Source organism: Lissotriton vulgaris, chromosome 4_1, assembly GCF_964263255.1.
Source record: "Lissotriton vulgaris chromosome 4_1, aLisVul1.2, whole genome shotgun sequence".
Lineage (NCBI taxonomy): Eukaryota > Metazoa > Chordata > Amphibia > Caudata > Salamandridae > Lissotriton > Lissotriton vulgaris.
The window spans coordinates 492,320,243-492,347,209 of record NC_141691.1 but is presented as its reverse complement, the minus strand read 5'-3'; positions in this window follow the sequence as shown (position 1 = coordinate 492,347,209).

The following is a 26,967-nucleotide window of genomic DNA, read 5'->3' as shown; positions in this document are numbered from 1 at the left end:
AATTTGTAACAACACAATGGTTCAGCACCCCACACAGTGTACATTTGACAGTAACAGGGGGGCGCTAGAGGGCGCACTGCGGAATGGCCGCACTGTCGTGAGGCTCCCGCTGCCCGGAGCTATTATCCGTCTAGGGATCCTGATTACCATCGCTGCGCCCTGATCTGACCCCACGGATCTACTGGGATATCGACTGACCACCCACGGTCCAACTCCTGGGCCATTCGGAGGTTGCTGGCCGAAGTTACGAGGCTCCCAAGTTTCCCCGACTTGCGCTCTGGAGGTCTGGTGCCCCTTGGCCCGGCGTCATCGTTCATGCCAGTCCGAGGCTCTGCACGTGGGGTGTAGGCCTTGCTCTGCCCCTCTTCACCGGGCCCGCTCGCTGGCCGGGCAAGCTGTTTGGATCTTCCTTGCTATTGGACTGTTCTTTTGGCTCCTACAACTGCCTGCCCAGATACCATTGCTCACGGAGTCGCAGCGGATCTCCTTCTTGTCGTCTGGGAGGGCGCCCTCTTGCTCTGGGTGCGGAGTCGGCCATTTGCTCGTCGTTGGGAGTGGCGGGGCGCGTTGGCCTGCTCGTGCCCCCACGATTCAAGTTTTTCTTGGCCGTACCCTTTGTCCGACCCACATCCTGACTCCTATTTGCTTTGGTCCCCCACTGCATTACTAGCGCGCCATTATGGGGAAGCCGGACACTAAACAATCCAAGCTGTCCTTTGACTCTGGAGGAGCTAGGCGGGGGACGCGTTTGCTCCAGGAGGCCGGGACTTCGCGATCCCCCCCCGACTGTCGCTGATAGTGTTCCGCAACCACCACCACCGGACTTTACCCAGAGGATGCAGGAGATGAGGCAGGGGTTTGCCACGATAGTGGACAAGGTGGACAAAATATCGTCGCGCATGGATGCGGTCGTCCAGAAGCTAGACGTGCATGAGGAGCGCTTGACGGCGGCGGAACAGCGCATTTCGGACCATGACGACACGGCGGCCACCCATACCACCCAACTGGCGAGAATGGACAATATCTTGCGTGTCATTGCCGCTAAGAATGAGGAGTTGGAGGCGAGGAGCAGGCGCAACAACGTTCGCATTGTAGGTGTGCCGGAGTCCACAAATGTGGGTAAAATGGAGACTTATGTGGAGAGGCTACTGGTGGGCGCCATTGGGGCGGAAGCGTTTTCATCCCAGTTCATCGTTGAGAGAGCGCATCGGTCACTGGGACCTCGGCCGGCCTCTGGGGCCGCGCCGCGCCCCATCATCGCGCGCCTTTTAAACTATCGTGACCGGGACGCTGCCCTCCAGGCTGCCCGCACTAATAGGGCCCTCTCCTTCGATGGGGTGTCTTTCACCATGTACCCCGACTTCACGCCGATGGTGCAGGACCAGCGTCGTGAGTTCCTGGGGGTGAAAAAGAAACTTCGGGATCTACAAGTGGATTACGCCTTGCTGTACCCTGCCAAACTTAGAGTGACGCACCAGGCTAAGCAACATTTTTTCACCAACCCACAGCATGCTGAGGATTTTGCGAAGCGCCTCTAGCACGAGCGAGCGGCTGCGGATCGGGGAGGCGATCGAGACCCTGAAGATGAACATTCGGCGGCTGAGGAGGAGGTCGCCTGATTGTGGTGACTTTGGTCTTTGTCTCACTTTTGTAACATTCTGGACAATTGCCTGTTTTTTACTGACTTCTACTGCCTTCCTTCTCCGCAATTGCGGCCTAACTGTTGTCCGCTTTTACTTTGGTTGAAGTGGGGGTCCTGTCTTTATTGTGATGGGTGTGTACGTGTTGTTTCTTGGGGTCGGTGTGGAACCGCAGGATGGTGCTATCTGGTGTCGCGCTCTGGGCACCCACCCCCCCTGCGCTGCGCCTGGGGCCGTTTGACACTCGTTGGCTCGGACACTGGCGCGGTGTGAGGGAGTGGTATCGTGTACCTCTAGAAGGTTCCCCGGAGGGTGTGCCCCATGTGTACCTTTGGTTTGGATTCTAGTCCTTTGGTTGACTGGATGTGTGTTGGGCGACGGGGGGGGGGGGATATGCGCTTGGCGTGATAGTTGGGGTGGTATCAGGTGGGTGGGTGGGGCGGGGATGAAGCTGGCCATGCTTGCCTGCCCAGTACTCATGGATCGATGTGTGAGGTGCTACTGTTGTCTGTGTGCACAGGAGTGGTTTAGTGCCCGCTGCCTCGGCTGGCCCATTTATCTATGTGGCGGAATTGAACCTGGGGCCCGTGCTCCCGTCCGTCTTGGGCCCGGCTGTAACGGCCGCCATCTTAGGCAGCCACGTGGCCAAGAGCGCTTTGCACGAGAAATACGTGAGCGAGTGATGGGCCGTATAAGCTGTATTGGCAGCGCGTGGCACGCGGTATGTTCTGAGTGCTTGTTGCATGGCTGGTTTGGCTGGGGGGGGTTGTTGTGGTTTTGGTTGTTTGGCTTGGAGATGACTGGGGAGTGTGTGGAGTGTATGCGGGGGGGCGACTGCGCCCTATGGTGTGGACCTGTCGCTGGCTGTTGCTGGTAGTTGGATGCTCTGTATTTGCTTATTGGGTTCTGTGGGGCCCGGAAACTGGGTAATGTCGACTGCTGTTGTAGATCAGATATCGATTCTGTCCTGGAATGTACGAGGACTTAATGATGCCAGGAAATGTCGTAGCGTGATCCAGTATCTAGACAGGCATGCTATTCATGTTGCTCTCCTCCAGGAGACGCATCTGCGTCCCGCTCCTTCCCCCAACTTTGGGGGGAGGTGGGCTGCGGCCAGGAGGTTTGCTTCCTATTCTTCTTATGCTCGAGGGGTTGTCATCCTTGTTAAACGATCGCTCGCATTTCAGGAACTGGGATTTGTGGGGGACCCTGAGGGGCGCTATGTGCTACTGTGGGGGCGGCTTGGGCAGGACACTGTACTGTTTGTTAATTGCTATGCTCCTAATGTCGATACGCCAATCTTTTTTGTCACTTTGTGGGGTCATGTTCTTGCTGTGGATGCCACTTACATTGTGTGGGGGGGGGATTTCAATTTTGCATTTCATGCCCAGTCGGACAGATCGGAGGGGAGTCCTCAGTATAATGTGCAGGCTAGAGAAGTTTTGCGTGGGATTGTGGAGGAGGCTGGGTTGGTCGACAGCTGGAGGCACGCCCACCCTGCCACCAAGGAGGGCACTCATTACACCACACATGCTCGTTCATGGGCGAGACTGGACTATGTGTTTCTCTCTAGAGGGCTGGTGGCTGGCCTACGGGAGGCTACACATCTGGCTTGGACGTATTCTGATCACTGTCCGGTTAAGGTTGCACTATCCGTCCCCGGGCTGCATAGGCCGCGCCCACCTTGGCGCCTTTTTCCGACTGCTTTACTTGATCCGGTGTTCAAGGAGGAGCTTGGTGTGGAGGTGGAGGCGTTCTTCCCTAGAAACAAGGGCTCTGTGGACAGCGTCGAGGTTATATGGGAGGCGTTCAAGGTTACGATCCGGGGTGTCACTATTTCTAAAAGTTGTGGATTACTGAGACTGATTGTTCGGACCCTCAAGAGCTTGGAAGCTGACCTGCGAGACTTAGAACGCAGGATGCAGGTTGACTCTGATCCAGATCTTCTGGCGCAGTTCCGTACTAAACTCTCCGAATATGAGGAGGAGGCTGCTAGAGAGGCTAAGCATAGGGGGAAATACTGGACGGCGAGGCGATACTGTGAAGGGGAGCGGCCCGGTAAGGTCCTCGCTGCCCTTACTAGACATCCAAGGCATGGGTCGGACGTGTTGGAATTGGTGACGCCGGATGGCACTCGCTGTCGGGACACTTCGGAGATTCAGCGTGCTTTTATTGACCATTATGCACACCTTTACACGACACAGCAGGCTGGTGAGACCCGGTATGGCGGATTTCTTGATGAGCTGGCACTCTGTTGGTTATCGGATGATCATCGAGCGTTCTTAGGCAGGCCTCTAGAGGTGGAGGAGGTCAGGAATGCCATCATGACTCTGTCTAATGGGAAGGCCGCCGGTCTGGATGGCCTTCCTGCAGAGTTTTATAAGTGTTATGTGGAGACCATGGCCCCTGTTCTCCGTGAGGTTTTTGAGGAGTCCCTGGAGGAGGGGCGTCTGCCGAGCTCCATGCGGGAGGTCGCCATTACGTCGCTGCTCAAGCCGGGTAAGGATCCGCTGGATGTGGGCTCCTATAGGCCCCTCTCATTGCTCAACTGCGATGTCAAAATTCTCGCGAAGATCCTGGCAGTAAGACTAGCCGAGCTCATGCCCGTTATTGTATTGCCAGATCAGTCGGGATTTGTGCCCGGCCGAGCTACCTCCCACGATCTTCGCACCTTGTTTTCGCTTGGGTCGACCATTGCTCCTACTATCCCGGTTGCCGCTATCTTTCTTGATGCCACTAAGGCGTTTGACTCAGTTGAGTGGGGCTATCTTATTGATGTTCTGTGTCGGATGGGCTTCCCCAGGATCTTCATCTCATGGGTTAAGCTCTTATATACTGATCCGATGGCGAGGGTGGTGGTGAATGGGGTGTTATCCCCCTCGTTCCCTCTTATGAGAGGGAGCCGACAGGGATGCCCCCTCTCACCCCTCTTGTTTGCTATTGCCATTGAGCCGCTGGCCTGCAGGATCCGTCAGTTTCACCAGCAGAGCGCCTTTAATTGTCTTCAGCGGCAGGTCGGTATTTCTTTATACGCCGACGATGTTACACTCTATGTTAAAGACCCTGAGAACAACCTCAATCCGCTCTTACGGGAGCTGATCGCTTTTGGGGGTGTCTCCGGTGTCCACATCAACTGGCGGAAGTCTCAACTGTTCCCTCTCACTGCTGCTGTAGCTAGGTTTCCCCTTGATTACCCTCTGGAGTGGTGTGATTCGGAGTTGCGGTATCTTGGCATAGTCGTGTCATTGGACAGGGAGGAATCAGTTCGCCTTAATTATGGTGTAGCTATTACTAAACTTGCAGATGATGTCACTAGGTGGAGGTCCTTGCCTCTCTCCATGGCCGGTAGGGCGTCCCTTATCAAGATGGTAGTCTTGCCCCGCTTTCTTTACCTCTTTCAAAACCTTCCGTATTATCCTGGTGCTTATTTTTTTCGCAGACTTCGATCCGAGCTCATACGATTGTTCTGGGGGGCAAGCAGCCGCGGGTGGCTTGGGCTACCCTTACGTTGCCCTATGCTGATGGCGGATTCGACGTTCCTGACTTTGAGCTTTATTATCTTAGCGCTCAGGCGCATTACGCTTATCACTGGATGCGCCCCACGCCGTTTATGCCCCAGATTGCTGCTGAACATTGGGTTGCCCACTCGCTCCCACTGGAGGGGATGGTTTTGGGCAAGGTGTCTGATGTGGAAACGCCTCGCACGACGGTGACGTGCACGGTGGATGCTTGGAAACGGGTGGCTCGATTGCTGGGCGTTTCCTTTCTTTATTCGCCGGCCTTGCCTCTGTCTTATCATCCTGATCTGTCTCTGCTGTTGGAAACGGGGTTTCAACGAATGTGTAGGCGGCTCGGTATCCTCACGTGGGGTGACTTGTTTCATGAAGGTGCCTTCCGTACGCAGGCTCATTTCTTTGGAGCGGCTGCTTGCTCCCCTTTGGAGCTGTTCTACTTTGTCCGTTTGCGGCAGGGCATGCGTGCTCTGCTACCAGAATTCCCTTCGGAGCCTGGGGTTACCCTCCCCCTCCACGTGCTGTTGGTATCAGATGGGCGACACCTGGTGTCGAAATTATACGGGGCTATTCGTAGGCAGCGTTCGGTCCCGGCCAATCGGGTGCGCGAGCAGTGGGTTGCTGAGTTGGGAGCCCCTATCACCGACGAGCAATGGAAGTACTGCTGTGGGCTCATGGCCAATGTTTCCTCTAGTTGTCGCCTTAAAATTATCCACTACAAGTTTGTTCAGAGGTACTATTATACCCCGGCGAGGAAACTTCGGTTTCATTTAGCGGAGGATGACAGGTGTGCTAGGTGTAGTGCGGAAGGCGCTGACTTCCTGCACTTGGCTTGGGGTTGTGCGGGGGTGCTGGAATATTGGACTCAGGTTCATGAAGCCCTGCAGATTATGGCGGAGGATGGGGTGGCATTTGACCCCTTAGTGATGTTGTTGGGCTACTCTAAGGACGTGCCTGCCTCTCACCGCAGATTTGTTGACGTGGCCCTGCTGCTGGCTAAGCGTAGGGTTGCTTGTTGTTGGGGTCGTGGCAGGGTACCGCGCTTCCAGGATTGGGTGACTGACCTCACATACTGTCAGGATCAATACAATATCTACTCTGACTTGATGCCTGTCAGATGCAGACCGAAGGACTTTTGGAGTCCGCTCCAGGTGTACCTCCTAACCAGAGCTGTGCAGGACTCTGATTCTGAACTCGGGGACCGGGTGGGGGTTGGTTGACGGCAACATGGTGGGCTGGGATTTTATATTACACCTGCTGATCGCCCAGTATCGGGGGAGAGGCTGTGCTTTCTCCTCTACATGCGAGCTTTCGTGGGCTGTAGTTCCCCTTCTGTCAAGTGGATGGCTAGGAATTGAGATTGTATCCCTGTAATGTCCCCTTTTTTTCGGTGTCCCCTCTATCTGAGTCTCCTTTGTTTTATTTGCTAAAAGCTACCAGAGTGTGTCCATACTGTATTGTCTTATTAGCTTGCCTGGCAATGCTGGATCATTGATCTCTTATTTGCACTGTACATTTCAACGTGGTTCCCTGTATTGACTAATATGATGCCCTGTACTTGCTTCTGTCTCATTTTTTGGTTCTGACGTACCATTGTAATGACCATATGTGACTGTATGTACTGTGTATGCACTTCCCTTGTTCCTGTTTGTCTCCAAATAAAGGTTTTAAAAAAAAAACATTTGACAGTAACAGTCAATACAATAGTCTGGAAGAAAACACGTCAGTAGGACTTAAAGTTCTTTTCTTGCTTTTATTGACAATCTTCAAGTAAAAAAACGTAGCCAACGCGTTTCGTCCGTAGGACTTCTTCAGGGCTACAACAAACAGATATACAAAATACATATATTATACAAAAAGCTATCTACAATTAAAACACAAGTTTGTGATACGTCTTGATTATAAGGAAACAATTACATATCACTAAAACATTTAACATGGATGTCCTACTGAAAAGGCTTACTCTTAAGCATGTGTAACTCATTGAAGAGTGAAGGAAAACATATTCTAAAACACACAACTAAACGTTTCATTTTTTACATTTTTTACACTTATTTTTATATTTCTATCCATTTAGGAAGGACTTAATGTCCATGGGGTCATGTGGGAGGAGTGGTATATAAGTCAGGGTAAAAGCCTTGAACGGCTCCATTGATTGCTAAATGGGTTGTTATGTGGTTGTTTGGGAAAGGGAGATAGGCATAGATGTTGGTGTCGGCTTGATCATGCTTGCAAGTATGGCACTGGCTTCATAGCCATCTGTATGTGTTCTCTGTGTGTAGAATGCAGAATAAATAACCCACAGATTCTCAAGGAGTTCGGCATGTTTAATTCTCACCTCATGTAAGCGAGCCACATGTGAATCATTCTACGCTGCAGCCCATTCCAACGAGTCTAATCTGTTCTCAGTGTGATTCAAGCCATTGAGGACTGTTCTACAGGTACCCACAATGGTATTGATAGACATACCCCTCACCATCACTTTAATTGCTTCCCATTACACTAGGGGGGATGTTTCGGTATTGATTTTTTCTGCAAAGTGTATGCCAATTGTGGTGACTAAGGTGTCCCTGAACATTATGTCCTCCAATAACTAAGGGTTTATATGCCGAGTAGGAATGGGGGTTGGGACGTGGCCCCAGGATATAGTGAGTTCTAGGGTATTGTGGCCTGACATCGTCATACCCATATACTTTGCATGTGTGACATTTGCTTGCAGGTATGCAATGCAAAGAATCCTGTATAGGCATGCCTGCAGTTAATGAGGGGGAGACCAGAAGGAGTATTTACGCATTCTGACATTCCTACTATGCCACACATCAGTCAGGGACCGACCTGTGATCTACTGCTACAAAGATTTGCCTTGCCTGACTGAGCCTGTAATAGAGAATGGGGGGGATGAGAACGGTCTAAGTTAATATCAAGGACTGCATTTTATGGCCCTTCATCGCCCAAGGATACTGTTTCCAGTCAGTCAAGATAGTGGATAGAGGCGCCAAGAATATATCTTGCCAAGCACCATGACTGTCTCCTATCCAGTGTGACCCTTACTAAGACATAGCTGCCATTTCTGTCAATTCTGGTGTCAGAAAATACAAAGGGAACCCCCTCATATAGCCAGATTGCCGTTCTCCCTTGAAAGACTGAGTATGACGTGGCAAACAGTTGCCCTCTGCATTTCTACATTACTATATGTAAGTAATGTGCACAAAAGGAATTTGTTGACTAGATTCAGGCTGGGATCATTTTGGAGGTTGGTATGCTTTCCTTTGGGTCAGTATTCTTCGCAATCTATTACTATCTGCCCTTGTGATGAACATTGGAGTCAAACCATTTTACAATTTCTCTTTTCTTGTCAGTTTTATCTTTCAGGAAATTTTTAATACCACTTTTGCTCAAACACAAATTTTCCAAGTGCAAAGCGGCTTTGTATTTTCTGCATCAACCCAATAACCATGATGTTTGCTTTGTTTTGGGGAGCTTTTTGAAGTGAATTTTAGCAAAGAAAAGAAGCATGCTGTTTTAATTCCAATGCACTTTACCATTCTCCTGTATGGATTGTATCTGTATTGCTGCTAAAATGTCCACCCCTGCTACTAATTCCTCTATAGGATTTATTTTTATTATTCATACATTATTGGTTATTTATTTGCCTCTATTGATAGCTGCTGTTGTCTTTTGCACTATTAGATAATATCTGCTGCTACTTATGAACCAAATCGCTTTGCATTGTCACTTTAGTTCTGAAAAAAATTACAGTATTTGCTTGCTGCTGTACTCTTTTTACATGGAAAATGAGTTTTGTATTGTTGAGACATGTATGATTTTATATGATGTTTTTAATATGGTGTATCTTTTATGACCTGTCTTCGGAAAGACGAATAAATAAATAATTGAGTTGTGTCCATTATTATGGCACACCCACCCTTCAGCAACCCCTGAACATTCATGCAATGTTGTAACCTGCTTACCAAGCTTGTCGATGAAGTCGGAATGTTCTGCTTGCAGTTCAGCTTGCTGGAGCACCAGCTAAGAAATGCACAGGTCTTATTTTCGAGAGGTTCTTGTTAATTAGGCGAAGCAGGTACGATGTGGCTATATTAAAAATCCTATTAGACAGATGCTGACAGTTAAGATGATACAGGTGTAAGTTCCAGTTTGATTGTCAAAAGAGTCGCGTAAGTCACTTTGTGGAGATCAGTTCTTTATGTTCATATAGTTAGACCATGATAAGTCTTGTTAGTTCCGCTCGTATGGCACCGATCTCCACTGCTGGGCGCTAGCAGTGGAGATCGGTGCCATACGAGCGGCATCTGAACTAATAGGATTTTTAATATAGCCACATCGTACCTGCTTCGCCTAATTAACAAGAACCTCTCGAAAATAAGACCTGTGCATCCTCATCTAGATTGCCTTGAAAAAGCCCCCAGAGGGCGAAACACGTGTCGGCCGAGCCAAGCTGGAAAAAACTTTTTAATGTGTTTGAAATAAAGATCTTGAAAGAACTACATACGGTTTTGGATCCATGCTTTGAAGCTTCCCTATTACTTATGAACTGACTGTTGAAATTGGTGAAAAAGAACTATAATATTAATTTTGCATTTGGAAACAAAAAAAGAATGTTTGTTCCTTGACTTTGAACTTCAAAGAGGGTGCTTAGTGTAACTTGGTATTCCTTTGAGTATTGATACGAGCATTAAGTTGCTCTGTGTAACACCCCGGGTGGTGGGTGTTTTATCAGGTTCTCAGTGCACCTCTTCCCTTGACACTTTACACACGACTTGCCCAGAGGAAATAGTCTCCAACAGAAGGTGCGGACGTTTTCTCTCACTGAGAAACACTACCACCAACATCATTGTATAGTATTGATTATTTGTTGTGTTTGAGTTCTCCAAGGCTAAAAAAAAAAGAAAATCAGAATAGCATGCTGCTCACACTCAGAGGTAAGTTATGTTTATTTTACGTTGGAATAATATTATTTGATCCATTTTCAAGTTTTTGCTAGGCAGGTGCTCAGCGCTACCTTACTTCACTCATCATTGGCGCTCACTTCAGCTGAATAATTAAGAAACCATTACAGACTGGCCTCCTGTCACTATAGTGAATCAGTGATATCACTAAGTAGTGCGTTCTCTATATGACTTTGTTTACGTAGCTCTTACATCTCCAGCGATGTGTAGTATGTATCTATGCATTGCAAGAAAAAGGAGACTGAGTTGGCCCATTAAGGGGTTTGAGAACTGAGAATAGAATCAAAGATTATTTGCTGCAATGCATTAGTTTCAATTGTATTTTTGATAGGGAAATTTGGATTAGGGATTGTAGGATTAGTATGGGCAATTTATTAATAGCAGATAGACTCGAAACTAGTGCTATTGGTGACCTGTTTTCGGAGAAGTACAATTATGTGATTGCATTTGCCTGTCATAACAATTTTGTGGAGAATAACTGAGGAGCATGTTATCAACAAATAGCGATATTTATCGCTAAGTAGGGTTAGCAGCAATTTTTTTATCGCCGCGCATCACAGGATTTTATCGCTGAGATAACGTGCTATTAGCAACGTTTATCTCAAAAGCGATAAAATTCCCGGCGATAGCGACAAAATCCGTGAATATTTCGCTGAGAATACAGCGATATTTATGCATTATCGCTAACAGGGTCTTAGCCATAATATCCACCTCCCATTGGATATAATGGCTAAGAACTGGTCTAAGCAGGTGTTAGTTTTTGGAGATATTCGCGCTAAGCGCAAATATTTCCGGCGCTACGCCTGTGTTGCTAATAGGAGAAAGCGATGTTAGCGACTGCTTTCAGTCGCTAACAATTTGGGTACGCCCACTTTGCATGTCATTAGCGATAAATATCGCTGACATGCAAAGCGGGCCCCAAACCGCTCGCTATCGCCTACAAGCTGTCGCTAACTGCTGTTAGCGACAGCTTGCTAATAGGGCGAAAGTATTATCGACGCTTAGCAAAAGGTTAAAAGTAAGGGAAATAGTACCCGAGTGAAAGGGTGGGTGGGCAAAGGGTGCGTGACTGGATAAAAGAATGGATGGGCAAAAGGAAGGTTGGAAAAAAGGGTAAATAGTGAATGGATGGATAAAGTATTGGACATTTTTTGTGAAAGACTGTATTAGAGAAAGTAAAGCTTAATCATGTTGACTATGAGTGAATGAATATTTGGATTGTTTGGATGAATAAGCACAGCAGCTCTTTTCATGAGGAGCATGCTGCTCAGCTACTTTACTTACTTTGTTTATGTAGGGTTATCAAAGACATGGTTCAAAGTGTGGGGTATTTTAAAATTTTTTGTTCTACTCCTTTGACTCTCTGTATTTGTTAAGTGAGCCAGGTTTTTCAGACCCATCATTCATCAACCTCCTACCTGCCTATGGCATTTTGCCACGAGTGCAGTGTGGTTCGATTCAATTTGTGACTACAGTGTTGGCTGTGCAACGTGTGTCTGCTTCAGTTAATGCAACATTTACAATGTTTTCAGTGCATTACAAACTGAAAACACAAGGTGTATTGTTTCCCTTCGCCCACTCTGTCACCTCTTAATACTTTGCTCCTTTACTTTTTCCATTCCAGACTACCAAAATATTGAAAAATCCATTCTTTGCACGTGGCACGTTTGATTGCCACATATATATTTAATGGTTTCCCATAGCAGGTTTATTTTACACCTGTTCAGAGTTTTCCTTTTCGACTACCGTCGACTAGTACAGTGACTGAATCAGCCAAAGATGATGGATCGATGGTCAGTGTAGTGGTCCTGCTATTCTATATCAAAAAAGCTCTTCCCTACCGACCAAATCGTGCTACCCTATGCTGCAGTAGATGAAGTAAAATTTCCTTTTCTTGCTTACTGCCCAGCAAATGTAATATGTGGTGGTGGGCAAGGCCAGTGAGTAAAGTGAGAGTAAGGGCATGATTTGATGTCAAGTTTGACTTATGGAATACACAGTGACAAACGTTTCAAATACCATCTATATAGCCCGTTCCTTTCCCTGTAGTCATTTGTCCAATGTCTACTAACAGCATACAGGATAATATCAGTTTTTCATATGAGAGGTGCGTGACGTAGTATCTCATTCAATATTAGTCTGCCTCTTTGGACTCAGAGTAGAAAGAGAAATATATTTGGGGAAGAGCAGGGCCATTGGAATTAAAAATAGATAACTGTCAATTACAGCTGATCCAGCTGCAGATAGTAGCAAAATACCTGACGTGCTGGCTAGCAATGAGCACGGCTCCATTATTTTAGCACAACACACAACTTATACTCCATACTGCATGATGCCGTACTCATTAATGAGAGGTAATTTATTTTTCCATTGAAAGTGTCTTGTTTATAGTTACTTGAAAAGGCTTCTGAAGAAAAAAATCAAAAATTGCTGTTTTATTAAATCCAGTGTGATTCTAACTTAATACTTTTCTGCCACAAAGTCAGTGCTTTTTATGCGAAGCATGTGTGGGTAAACCATAATTCGGCCTTGTGACTCTCTTAATCATATCACAGCAAATTACAGTGGCCCCAGTGAAGGAAGTGGCCCTTAGGGGCCACCCAAGTTATTTACAACCACCTGTCTGGCCTTCCCAATTAATGAAGAGTCGGTCACACAGTAGAGAATACAAACAGGCTTTCATTAGCAATACTCTGCAGAGGAGTCCAATCTGACCTTCACCCTAAGATATCTGCTGAGGGACTGACCCCCCAACATCCCACAACACATAATCATTCCTCCCAGAACCTCCAACCCCGCCCTTAGTGGAAAGGTACCTGCTCAGGTAGAACATGAACCAAGCAGACACAGAAGGATAGGCTACCACCTGCCTGATGGCTAAATATTATCAGTGGCTCAAGGTTCCCATGCTGAGGCTTGGCGTCTCCTAATGTAGGAGCAAAGTTACACACAAGGATAGGACTGCAAGGGCAGAATGGCCTATTCATTAGTAAGTTAGAATCCAGCCTTGAGCAGGGAAGGAAACAATAGCTGAATACAGTGTTCTGCTGAGGCAAGCAATGCAAATAATGAGGCCTAGTTCAGACACAGCTTAATGGGGATTGCGAAATGCAAAATAGAGTCACACTTGCTAACTGAGGCTTCTGCTTTACAAGGATAACTCAGTGGGTTTCATAACGTGAATGCAAATGGAACCTCATTTAGCCGCACACTGCTAACCTACTATGGCACGGAATAAGTATATAATAAGATTGGGGGGTTTCAAACCTAACAGACCCTCCTTTTAGCATGGTGGCTAAATGCTTTATATGCGCAACCCGGTAGGGTCTTCACAATTCTAATCAGAGGGGAAACCTCTATTCCCATGATCGATATCTTAATACTCAGAAGTGTTCAAATACTCGCTTTTAAGCAGGGAAAATATAGAAGACATGTTTACCTAAAAAATGTCTACATAAATGCTCATCAACTCGTCGATCTCTGAAGCATGATCTTAACATTTGTATTGCATGGATATTCTGTTCTTAGGAGTCAATGTACCTACTCACTAGACACAACAAGATAGGAGACAGCACATACAAGGGCCTATTTCTTGTGTAACATATTTTTACATTGTAGCTGATGGAATGTGTGATATTTAGATGGGGCAACAAATACAGTGGGAAAAACAGAAAAGAAAGTCAACATTTGCAAACCATCCCCTCAGATGCTAAGTATGAACTTGTGATCCACGGGTGAGGAGAACATTTTGATACAGAATTTAAGACGTGCCTAGTGTAATTTTCGTCAGTAAATGAAGTCATGTGTTCTCACTCACCTTAATCTCCCCCGCCCCTGGATACAAAAACGAACTGTCATACTAACTATCATAGCAGGTGCACAAAGTACACTTTCGTTTACAGTGAGGAAATCAATAAATAAAATATCTGGGACTGGAGAACAGAATCAAAGGTACACCAATCTAGACACTTGTATCATCATTTTGGCCCACATGCATCAAGCATTTTTGGAGTCGCAAACGGTGCGATTCCTTAAAATCGGCCGTTTGCGATTCCAAAAATGCTTTTTGGAATGCATCAAGCATTTTTAGAAATTGCAACATTTTTGCGATTTCTAAAAATGCGATTGCTTTTAAGAAATCGCAAATTTGCGATTTCTTAAAAGCAATGCATGATTACTTTTATAATTACGAATTCGCAATTAGGGTGTCAAATTTACCGAGTGGTTAAACCACTCGGTAAATTTGGAAAAAGTGTTAAAAACACTGCAAAAGCATTTTTTACACATTCATGTTACGGACACACATGTCCAACCTTTGCTGCTGTGCAGGTCTGCAGTCTTTAAAGGGATCGAGTTCCATAGCTTCGGGGCCAGGTACCTGAAGGAACGGCCACCGGCTCTAATCCTCCGGATCTTAATAGTGCCGGCAAGAGATAAATCCGCTGAACGGAGAGAACGCATGGGAACATAAAGGGCACAGAGTCCCTGCAGAATTTGTGGACCGGAACCATACAGAATTCTATGGGTTACGCATTGAGTTTTGAATTGGATGCACTGTTTAATTGGCAGCCAATGCAGGCGTTGAAGGATCGGAGAGGTATGACATGATTTAAGAAGGCCAAACAGAGTACGGGCGGACACCATTCCAAACACGGATATCTTCATGCTGAAATTCACCTCCCCCAAACTCTCTTTTATTTGTGTCCTTGTTTATCGTCCCCCTGATAATATGCCTCTCTTTTCTCTACAATTTGGCGACCTCATTTCCCGGTTAGTTATTAATTCCGCCAAAATCCTCATTATAGGCGACTTTACCTACTGGCCATTGGACCCCCGGGAAAGTAGTTTGTCTGCTGAATTCACAGATCTGCTACATGGCCTGAACTGTAAACAGCACATTTCAGTAGCTACCCACACTAAAGGTCACATTCTCGACCAAGTATGGACGGCCAATCTTGACATCTCCCCTTCCCTAGTCTATCCTTGTACCTGGTCGGATCACTTTTTTATTTCCTTCTCACTGGAACTTACTTTGCCCAACCGTCCCCTTTCCACTACTAACTTTACGGCACGTAACTGGAAGCGAGCCGATATCTCTCATTTTCACTCTATTTTGCTTACTACAACCCCCAGTGACATGACCATGGCAACCACTCAAACAGCCATCCTTGATCAATGGTTGATACAGGCGAGCGATGTGGTCGCCCCGATGAGAACCATTAAAACCAAACGCCCGCATGATGCTCAGCGCTGGTTTACAGACCAACTCAAACTGGATAAATTAGCTCTCAGACAAGCTGAGCGCCGGTGGAGGCGTAACTACGATCCCCTACTAAAAACTGCCTATATTGACCTATTAAAACTGTACAAAAAATCTATCCTATCGGCCAAATCCTTCTATTTCTCCCAGAAAATTCTTAGCTCAGCATCCAAAACTAAGGATATCTTTTCAATCGTAGAAGAACTCTCCCTGCCCGACCGTGTTACTGCGCAACCCCAACGCTCACAGGCTCTCTGTGACTCCCTCAGTTCGTTCTTTATTGATAAGATTACCACCATCAAAAATAATATTCCTTCCCCTTCCGCATCCACTGCTTGCTCCTTACCTCCCATGAACCCTTGCTGTTTGTACGAATTCCCCCCCATTTCCCAGTCTAAATTCACTTCCCTATTACAGGCGTTCAGTTCAGGCTCCCCTAATGACTGTTGTCCCCCTCAAATCTTGAAAGCTGCCTTCTTGGCCTGTCCGGGTCCCCCGCTAGTACCTCTTAATAACTCACTCGCTACAGGCTCTGTCCCCAAAGCTTTCAAACAAGCAGTTGTTGTACCTATACTCAAAAAGCCTAGTGCTGATCCATCTGTCCTGAGCATTTATCGGCCGATCTCCCTCCTCCCTCCTCCCCTATTTGGGGAAAGTTTTGGAGACCCATGTCACCCGATGCCTCAGTGCTTTCATTGAGCAATCCTCCTTTCTTGCCAACCAGCAGGCCGGTTTTATACCGGCCCACTCAACGGAAGCTGTCATCGTGGCCGTAATGGATGCGCTGAGACAAGGTGCCGATAAGAACCTGGCCCAAGCCCTTGTTCTATTAGATCTGTCGGCTGCTTTCGACACGGTCGATCACGCCATCTTGATCGACCGTGTCAGAAACGCGGGCATTCAGGGCTTGGCCGTAACATGGATCAGTTCTTTCTTGCACCAGTGCTCCCAATCGGTTCATCTATCCACTTTCTCTGCCCCCTACTCCTCACTCTCCTGCGGTGTCCCCCAGGGTTCTGCTCTTTCGCCCCTCTTATTTAATCTCTATATGCAACCCCTCTTAGTCTCCCTCCGTCACACCCCCGTCACCATCTTCAACTATGCGGATGACTTACAGTTAATCTTCCCCATCGACTCCTCCCCTTCCTCCTGTACCAAATTCCAATCCACTATGCTTGCCATCTCTGAGTGGATGCATTTTAGCCAGCTGAAGCTCAATCCCAGAAAGACGGAGTTTGTATTGACAGGAGGGTCTTCCAACCCCTGGAGCTCCAGTTTTTGGCCCCAATCTCTTGGCCCCCCACCCTGTCCCGTCAATACCGTCAGGAGCCTTGGCATTATCATCTCTAGTGACTTATCCTTGAGACCTCAAATTAACGCCGTCACTTCTGCTTGCATCTACCATCTGCGCAGAATTTGTAAAATTCGAAGGTTCCTCACTACCGAGGCTCTCACACTTGTCATCATGGCCCTTGTCACCTCCCGTATTGACTATGCCAACTCCCTGTATGTGGGGATCCCTGCCTACCACCTTCATCGGCTTCAGCTGGTGCAAAATCAGGCGGCCAGACTGGTCTTTCAACAGCCTAAGCACCAACATGTCTCGCCCCTGCTGAGGAGACTGCACTGGCTCCCAGTAGCTTCTCGATGTATTTTCAAACTGGGCTGTACTGTTTTTAAGTCACTCCTTGCCCTTGCCCCAGCCTTCACTTCCCTCAGCCTCAAGCGTCTTATTCCCCTGAGGAATCTTCGGTCTTCTGCACACAACCTTTTAATCGTCCCCAGGTTCAAACGGAAAAAACATGGTGGCTCCTGTTTTTCCTTTCTTGCCCCCTCAACCTGGAACTCCCTTCCCTCTACTATACGACTCTGTCCCGATTACACCTGCTTTCGTAAACTTCTTAAAACCCACCTCTTCCAGCTAGCTTATGAATAAACCTCACTGCCTATCCTCCCTGCTTTGTCTATGCGCCGTGCGCGGTAAAAATCCTTTTAACATAACATAACATAACATAACACACATTCTGAGCTCTTTGTAGCCTATTAATCACTGTCAGGTTAGAGCCCAGCATAAGAGCATTACAGCAGTCTAGGTGGGATAAGACTAAAGCCTGGACTATAACCTGGCGAGTGAGATGCTCAAAGAAGTCGAGAATAGGTTTTAGAGAGCGTAGGCGACCATAACAGGTGCCTGCTACTTTTTTGGCATGTGTCTCTAAAGAGAGGGAGTTGTCCAGCATCACACCTGTTTTTTACTACCTCCTTAGGAATGGGTGGAGGTCCAAATGTGGGGGGCCACCAGTGATTGTTCCATCTCTGGGTTTCATTGCCTATTACAAGCAACTCCGTTTTGGAGGAGTTTAACTGTAGACAGTTCTGGGACAACTAGTTAGAGATGGCCAGGATATCTTCCTGAAATTTGATTTGATCCAAGTCAATGTTTTTAGAGAAAGTAAAAATAAGCTGAGTATCGTCAGCGTACAATATCAGCCTAATCCCACGGTCTCGAGCCAACCTAGCCAGGGGGCAGACGTACACATTAAAAATGCTGGACTGAGTGCAGAGCCCTGCGGGACCCCACACTCCAAGGAGTGCCTGCTGGACGAGTACGGCGGGGCATGTACCTGGAAGGAACGGTCAGATAGAAAAGACACAAACCAATCCAAGGCACTGCCTCTGACTCCGATCTCCCAGTAGTAGACTGTTCACAAACATTCTGTGTCTTTTAAAAGGGTCCGCAAACCCACCAAGTTCAAACCAACATAGCCCGAAGACCATATCAAGACACAGACCGTTGGCTCATGCCGCTCAAGCAAGGCAGTCCGAAAACTGCACCAAAACAGTCCAGAGACTGTACCTGGAGACAGTTCATAGGCTCATGCCATTCAAGAATGTCACAATTTTTTCAAGATTCAAATCACTCACCTGGTGCACTCAGATCAAGTCAAGTTATTCTCCACTGCTGACTCTTTGGACCAAACGGTCAACTCCAAGGTTTTGCCTTCTCAGGACCCCAGCTGTTGACCACTAAACAAGGAGTCGCCCGATCAGAAGGGTAGGGCAGCTGCGAGAACCAAGCTCGATCGTGTGGGGTACCCGATCCGCCCGACAGACCAGATGCAACCCTGACAATGTAACCTGTTTGCCGGTGAGTCCAGTCACTTTGTGGGGTCCCTGTCCAGTCGCCAACTGAAGGAAGTGGCCTTTAGGGGCCACCCAGGTTATTTACGACCACCTGCTATGCCTTCCCTAGAAATGAAGAGTCAGTTAGAGAGCAGAGAATTCAAACAGGCTTTTATTAGCAATACTCTGCATAGGAGTCTGATCTGACCTGCACCCTAAGATGTGTCTGCCGAGGGACTGACCCCCCAACAGCCCAGAACACATAATCATTCACCCAGAACCTCCAACCATGCCCAAAGTGGAAAGTTACCAGCTCAGGACGAAGGTGAACAAAGCAGGACCAGAAGGATGGGCTACCACCTGCCAGATGGGTACATACTATCAGTGTCTCAAGGTTGCCCTGCTGAGAGTTAGCGTCTCCTAACATAGGAGGAAAGTTACACGCAAGGATAGGAATGCAAGGGAAGAATGGCCTATTCATTAGGAAGTCAGAATCCAACCTTGAGCAGGAAAGGAAATAATAGCTGAATGTAGTGTTCTGCTGAGGCAAGCAATACGAAAAATGAGGCCTAGTTCAGGCACAGGTTGTTGGGGATTGCGAAATACAAAATGGAGTCACACTTGCTAACTGAGGCTTGTGTTTTACAAGGATAACTCAGTGGGTTTCATAAAATGAATGCAAATGGAACGCCATTCAGCCGCACACTGCTAACCTACTATGGCACGGAATAAGTATATAAGAATGGGGTGTTTCCAAACCTAACACCAGGGCACCAGCAATGTACTGCTACTGTGCCACCCAGTACTTTAAAACAATTCATTGCACTGAGCATTATTTACAATGTGTCTTTTTTCTTTTTCTCAATGTAGCTGCTCCTGCTGGTTCCCCTGTAGGAACAAACAGGCAGGAGATAGTGGACCGTCAGTGGCTTCAGAGGCTGGAGCAAATCCAGTGAGAAAACCAGTGGCTGGTAATCGAGGAGGAGGAGAAAACAAATGCCTCTCAGTTGGGCTCCAGTGCAGCCAGTCCTCCTCAACTTACAGCCTCCTGGCCATCCCATTGCAAGTGCTGCTGCTAGCTTACATTAACTGCTGCCAACCCCTCCCACACTGACACACCAGGCATACTGCAGCGGCTGAACACCATCGGCAGCCAGTTTACCACGATGGAGCAGAGCCTGGACCAGCTCCGGACTTACATTAACAATGCCCTCTTCTATCCCTTTTTTTACAAAAAATCTTTTGGTGGAAGGGACTTGTTTGTTGTGGCTGGGTGGAGATGGTGAAGAAGGAGCTGGGACAGGTTTCACTTTTTTGGACGTTTTGAATGTTGAAACATTGGGGCTTTGGTCACTTTGCTTGGGAAAAGAGGTGGGCATATTGTGTGGGTAGAGAGGGTGGGTTTATTTGTAAAAGATAATGGGGAAATTCTTTTATTTTATCAAAATGTATGCCTGAAGCAGTTTGTTTTACTTTTACTTTGCACTGCTGCCTTCAGTTTTTATGCAGCCTATTTATGTGGTTGTGAGAGTGTAGCACTTGGTTATAGAGTTCTACCTCTCTAAATCCTGAGTATTAGGGAGGTTGCTGCCATGACCTATATTGTCTACAACAACCTAAATAAACAATAATAGCAGTTAGTTAACTAGTTCACTGCACTCCATAGTTGTCTCGACTGAATATTAGGGGTTGGCGGACCTCTCCGGTCCACCCACAGAATGGGCGGAGATTTGCCCCTTCTGCCTTTTGCAAAGAAGGTGGAGAAACGGGGCAAATCTCAACACACTTGGGGGGGGGGGGGAAGGAACTTAGCCGCCTGCCACCCGCCAGCCTCCCGCCCGTCTCCCGCCCTCAATATTAAATTACTTTGAACATAAAATAAGACTTGAAAAGAACTTAGTTTATCGCGGGGTCATCGTCCTTGTCGAGCTAGCCGTCTTCTTGGAACTGCGCATGCGAGGGAGCCTGCGCATGCGCATTCCTGGCGAGGAAAGTATTTAATATTGAGGGCAGGAAGTGGGCGGGAGGCGAGTGGTGGGCCGGCATTGCATAACGGAAATATGCGGAGAGGCACAGAGATTGTTTTAATCTCTGTGCCTCTCTGCGTAAGTCCCTTACACGACTTCCTCCCACCCCTACTGAATATAGATGAAGCAATAACAGGGAAGACGTCATAACTTCCCAAGTGAGGACCCACTACCATTTCCACTCAGGTGAGCTCCGACTGTAGGATTAATCTGAATGATTGATTTTCCATCGTTGGCAATTAAAAGGAATTAAAAAAGACTGTGTAAGTGGGTTATATCAAAGCTTTACAAAGAATTGACACAAGAGTACCACATGATGACACTACATGAATTCCTGATAGTAATAACATACAAAAAATAGCAACAGTAGTAATTTTTGGCTAATAGGAAGCTAGTAACTTATGAAGTCCTTGAGTCTAAAAACATTGACTCAAAGTCTGGAGTGGACAAGCTTAGGCATTTATGGTTACGTAACACAAGGCATGAATGATGATGCTGACGGCTGTTTTTCTTAGTTCAATATCTAAATTAAGGATCACTTTTCATGTGCTTGTGGGTAAATGGGGCCAGTGTGGGCTATTACTTAGAAGATCCTGCAGTGAGTTGTTGTTGCTTTCACCACATCCGCCCCTCCAAGTGTGTGATCCATTGATGGTGTAAATTAATCCACACCTCAATAAATCCCACAACCCAGAGGAATAGGGTTAGGAGTTTGATGAATGATAGGTAGGGGATTTGGAGACAGATTTGACGAAGAGAAAAACTACACAAAGGCAACATTCATCTGGGCAATGAGCAGCACATAATTCATCATCAATCTGTTATGGAAGGAAACAAAGGAATGAGCATGACAGAGTACAGTTAAATGCTTTGTAAACAGTCATTCTGCCTATGAGACCCAAGTTATCAACTATCTGAATGTTCCGTCATTAGGTTGGGAGTGTACCCACCCTCCCAGTTCTTCAAATATGATTGCTTAAAAACATTATACTGTATTGTACAATTAGGGGGTGCATCTCCTCAGGAATATCCATCACTCTTGGGTGCCTGTCTGGACTGGTCCGGTAGGTAAGCAGGAGTGTTGAGCTCATCTTTCGTCTTTCAGTCATGCAGGATACTAGAAGGCCTGCGAATTGTAAAACAGAAACTGTATTTTAGAGTCAAGGAGAAGAATAGAAGTAAGTAAGCTTCATGAGAAGTATACCAAGAAGTCTCAGAGGCAGAGCAAAAAAAGAGAAGGGGGTCTCAGAGTTTTGCTTTTGACACAATTCGAACACACACACATACACACACAGCAGCATTTCACAAATAAATGCACCTCTCTTCATTCCACATGACTAAGGACAAAGCCTCAGTCTCTTTGTTCACCTTTGACTGAAGTCATTAGCTTTTTGCTTCTAGCTGGAGACAAGTTAGCCCCACAGCTCCCACACAGAGTCCTATCATCCTCCTCCTGACTCCAAGTAACTCTGTCCCAGACCAGTCATCAAGACCTGAGCAAGATAGACGTGCAGTGCACTGCTTTTGAATGTCAAGTAGAGAAACAGAATTGCAGTATTTTGCATAGGTTTTGTTTGTTAACTGAAGTGACTGTTCCAGACTCTGAAGAGCCAGAAAAAAGGAGAGGAGCTGCAATTAAATCTGGCTAAGTGTGAAATCGCCAATCACCTCCAACAAAGAAAAATGATCACGCATCACTCAGACCACAAACATTGCAAATCAATCATCTCAAGAAAGTTCCTGCATTACAATTCAACACACACCTTCCCTCATTGTCAGCCACCACATGATGAATCATCGTTCAATATCAATCACACAATCAATCACTCACTGTTCAAATAGTTGTAGTTACCTCTTCCAATCCAAAGATGGGTAGTTTAGGTAATAGGTATTCTTCTTTAATGCAGGCAACACATTGGAATTTAGTTTCGGCAGGTACTCTTGTAAATCAACGCTCTTCTAGTGCAGACCTGCAAGTGCTAAGTGATGCAAAAAGGGATAGGCAATAGGCATGCAAGGAGGCAGGCCTTTTCTCCAATGTCATAAAAGAATGGAGCGGCTTCTTCAATGCACACTGGTCCAACTGCAATCCGGCTATATATGTGACAAAAAATGATGGAGCAGCATAAATCTGACACAAAAATAACAGTGTTCTACTGGCTTCTTTTTCTTTGTTACAAAGATAGAACTTCAACAAGAAAAAATTAAAATGTTCTATAGGGGCAATGACATACTTAGTCCTGGAAGTAGAGTTGATCAGCTAACATACTTGATTGAATTTCTGAACAATCCTCCTCCTCCTCCTGGGCTGTTTCAGGAATGGTGTAACTGTGTGGCAGTCTCTCCCAATTTTGAGGCAAGAGACTGCTCCTCACTAGAACAATCGCACCAGCTGCACTGAACTCACACTCAGCAGATATAATGGTTACAGGACAAGCCAGATACTTTATTGCCAGCCTGCTGACCTCTGGCCATTGGCACATTTTCCCCTACCAAAACAGCAATGGATTTTGATTCACATAGACCTCTTTTGGATCATCCATATACTCCTGAAACATACTGTCAATAGTCATTGGTGCTGCCATTTGTTCATCCTCTTTTGCCATTGCCTCTGCACTGGACTTAACGTCTGCTGATTGGAACCTATATATTGCACGGTCTGGTCCTTCTGTTGCGTTTTGTACCCATGTTCAGGTTGGTGGTGTTATTGTCTGGTGTGGGACAAGACAACCTTCTCTGGAGGTTGAAGGCAGCACCCCAGAACCGCATGGTGCGACTCTAAGTTCTAGCCATTCTTCTTCCAGGTCTCCATCTTGCATCATACTCTTTGGATATAATGATGTCATGTTGCAACCTTGTATTACAAGCCAATTGAATGATTAAGCTTTCAACCAAGGCTTGCGCTTTGGTGTTTTCACTCAGACCTTCCGGGGTGAACTTTTCAGACACCTTCTTTACCTGTTCCTTTTGGAGATTGAACATTGGGATAGCTTGGCCCATTGTATTGTCCTCCTTAATAGATTCCTGTGTGAAAACCTCAAAAGGGAATAGCATCTGTGTCAGGCATTTGACTAGGCCCCATTTATCTGCATCCATGGTCATAGCTTTCCCAACTGCAGCTCCTTCTCCTAGAATGACATAGCCATAATCTGTTTATACTGCTCAAACATACGTTGCAGCACATAAAAGGTAGAGTTCCAATGTGTTGGCACCTCCTATTTCAGGGATTTAGCTGGAGCTCTATTATTATGCAGAATAATTAGCATCTACTACTGGGCTTTAAAAGAGTGGCAGAAGTGAGTGCAGATCTTTCTGCAGGGGGTCAGTATGTTGCTGTCTATATCTTCTTCTTTAAGGAAGTGTTGCAGCACCAGTTTGATACAATGGGCCAAACACAGGACCCTGAAATAGCCTCCGCCTGACATGGCCTTGATTATGTTCCTGCCATTGTCCATGTCAGAAAATCCGGTTCTGAGACCTCCGGGTCGCAGCCATACATACACCTTGCTGTTAAGCTCCTCCAGCTGTAAGTGATTTCTCCATGGCAAACATGGCCACTGTTGCATGCCGCCAAATGCTCTTAAAACTATCTACCTGCAGATATCTTTTGCTTTACGTTCACAAAGGAGATCCAGTGTGCAGTGATGCACATGTAATCAGTCCCCTGACAACTGGTCCACATGTATGTCGTCACGTGGATGGGGTGAACAATACTTTGTTGCAAAGCTTGTCCAACCACTGCAGCACATTGTGATGTAGTGCTAGAATAGCAACTCTGGCGAAAAAGGTACAACGTGGTACGTTCCATTTTGGACAGATGGCTGCCACAAATTCTAAGAATCCCACTCCTTCCATCAAAGGAATAGGGAGGAGGTCCAGCGATAACATTTTTGTCAGCTTCCCATTGTACAAAGTTGTGTTGTTGGGTGGTTCCATCCATAGAGCCCCTATGCCTAAACATGCCCGCAATAGTAGCCTGGATATTCTTCTTTCCTGGGGCCACTGACATAGGCATCTTTTGAGAAGTAGATAGTGATGGTAGACTAAATGTGCGTTGTGGTGGGTCAGTCTCTGTATGCTGGGGTGTCTCAATCTCACTTAAAATGTTGTGCCATCATGAAGTCGCTGAGCTGGGTGATTCTTCTCCTACAATGTTGGAGAATTTCTGCTTTGTGTGAAGATGTCATCCTCTTCTTCCTCATCATCAGCATCCACTATGATTGAACATGTAGCTGATGTTCCCCAGCTCTCCTCACCTCCATGGCAATGTTCAACAATATTTTTAAGGTGCTCCTCCCACTTGAATTTGTGCTGTTTTTTCATATGGGTTGTTTGACCTCCAGTACCATAATTTGTACCAGGCTTACCTTGACGAATATTTGTGTTGCAAATGCTGCATACTGCAATGTGCTCTCCCTCTTTGCTAATGTAAAAAAGTCTCAAACTGAGGAGAAGTGCTTCTTTTTACTGTGCCAATGCCTGAAGAAGAACTGGTGGAAGTAGTTGGGAATGTCGTTGATTGCCTCTCTGCTTTTCCTGAGGTAGGGGTTGGTGCAGGTCTCAGCTGCGACTTTGCAAATATGGGAGCTGGGGGTGTTACCTGTGTCTTATCCCTCCAAGCCTGTTGAATAGCAATATCAGACTCCTCTGTGCCATCTTCCACAATGACTGCCTCATCATTTTCCTCATCATCCCCTTCAATAAGTCTAATTCTTTCAGGAACGTATCTTTTCACTTATCTCTCCTGTTGTTTCCTGGGGTCAACTCCATGTCCCTATCATCATCATCAGATGGGGTGCTTGGAGAATATGGTGGAGTAGTACTCTTCATTTTCCTTGATGGCAATCTGGGATACAACGATTCTAAAAGTGGAGGTTCTTGATTGGAAAAAAGCTCAAATTCCTGTTCTGCACTAACATCAGGAACATGTACCATTGTTGACTGCAGCTGATGTCCACTTTGATCTGTTTCTTGAAAATATTGTTTACTACTTTGCAAAGGGACAAACCCTACAGAAGGCCTGGAAAAAAAATAACACATGCAAGCCTAAGGCAAAAACGCACACTGTCTGGCTATACAAAGGAGCAGCCAGCCACATGGTCACAACAACAACAATAACCAGCAAGGCGGCATGGCCACAACAAAGAACACATGCAGACTTGCTGCCTACACAAAATGGGTGCCAGACACATGGTCAAAACCAATATAACCAGCATGGAGACATGTCCACAACAAAGAACACGTGAAAGCCTATAGCAAAAGCACAGTGGCTACCTTCACAAAGTGGCCTCCAGTCACACAGTCACAATAACAATGAGTAGAAGGCATGGAAAACAAAGCAAACATACAGGCCTATGTCCACTGACATGGCCCCTGGCCACATAGCATGGGGATCATAGACAAATGTGGCCTATGGCAAACACATTGACACTAGCCAGACAAAGGAGGCAAAGTAACACAGAAAATAGAGCATTAATTCAGCAATGCCAAAAACGAAAAATAACTGGGTTAAGATTTTTTACAATAACACACAGCTTCCAAGGGCAGCAAAGATAATGACCCCACCTATACACTGTTAGCAGAAAAAGAAGGCGAAATACCACCCTAAAACACATTTTGTAATTTAATCCAATGTCATCCATGGCCTAAATGATATTTCAATTCAAACAATACCACAGAAACAGTTGCTTCATGCACCCATAATTACTATTGGGCCTACTGGCTGAAAGGCCCTTTGGCAATCTGAATTAAATGAATATTGCTATATTATTAAAAAAAATATCGAGACTGAAACCGTAGACCACCAAACACAATGCATTTTAAAAATCAAATAAATTTACAAATAAATCCTGGTGCATACCCCCAATCAAATAAACAACACCCTTATACACTAGTTTTTCAACTTACTTGTGAAATCTAAAATACAAAGGGCCAGATGCATCAAGCATCCATTTGGCGATTCCTTATTAGCGAAAAATAAGAAATCGCTAATAAGGAATAGCAAAATGGAATGCATCAAGCAATCACTATAAAAATAGCGATTCCTTAGAATTCCTTAATTGCGACTCGCAAATTGCGAGTCGCAATTAATGAATACCTCCCCATTAATTCCTATGGGCCTAGAGGCCCATAGGAATGAATGGGAAGACAATCTCAATTTGCGAATCGCAATTAGCGATTCGCAAATTGAGATTGCGAGTTCAAGGGTGCAGGGGTGTCCAAAGGACACCCTGTTACACCCCTGAATGTGATCTGTACACATATGTTGCGCACACACATGCCCATGGGGCATGTGTGTGCGAAACATGAAACTTTGAAAAATGCACAAAAGTGCATTTTTCAAAGTTTTTGAAAATTACCATGAAGTTGTACTTCGTGGTAATTTGCGTGCCCTATTAGCAAATTCGCTATTTTTGATACTTTCATGCATTGCAT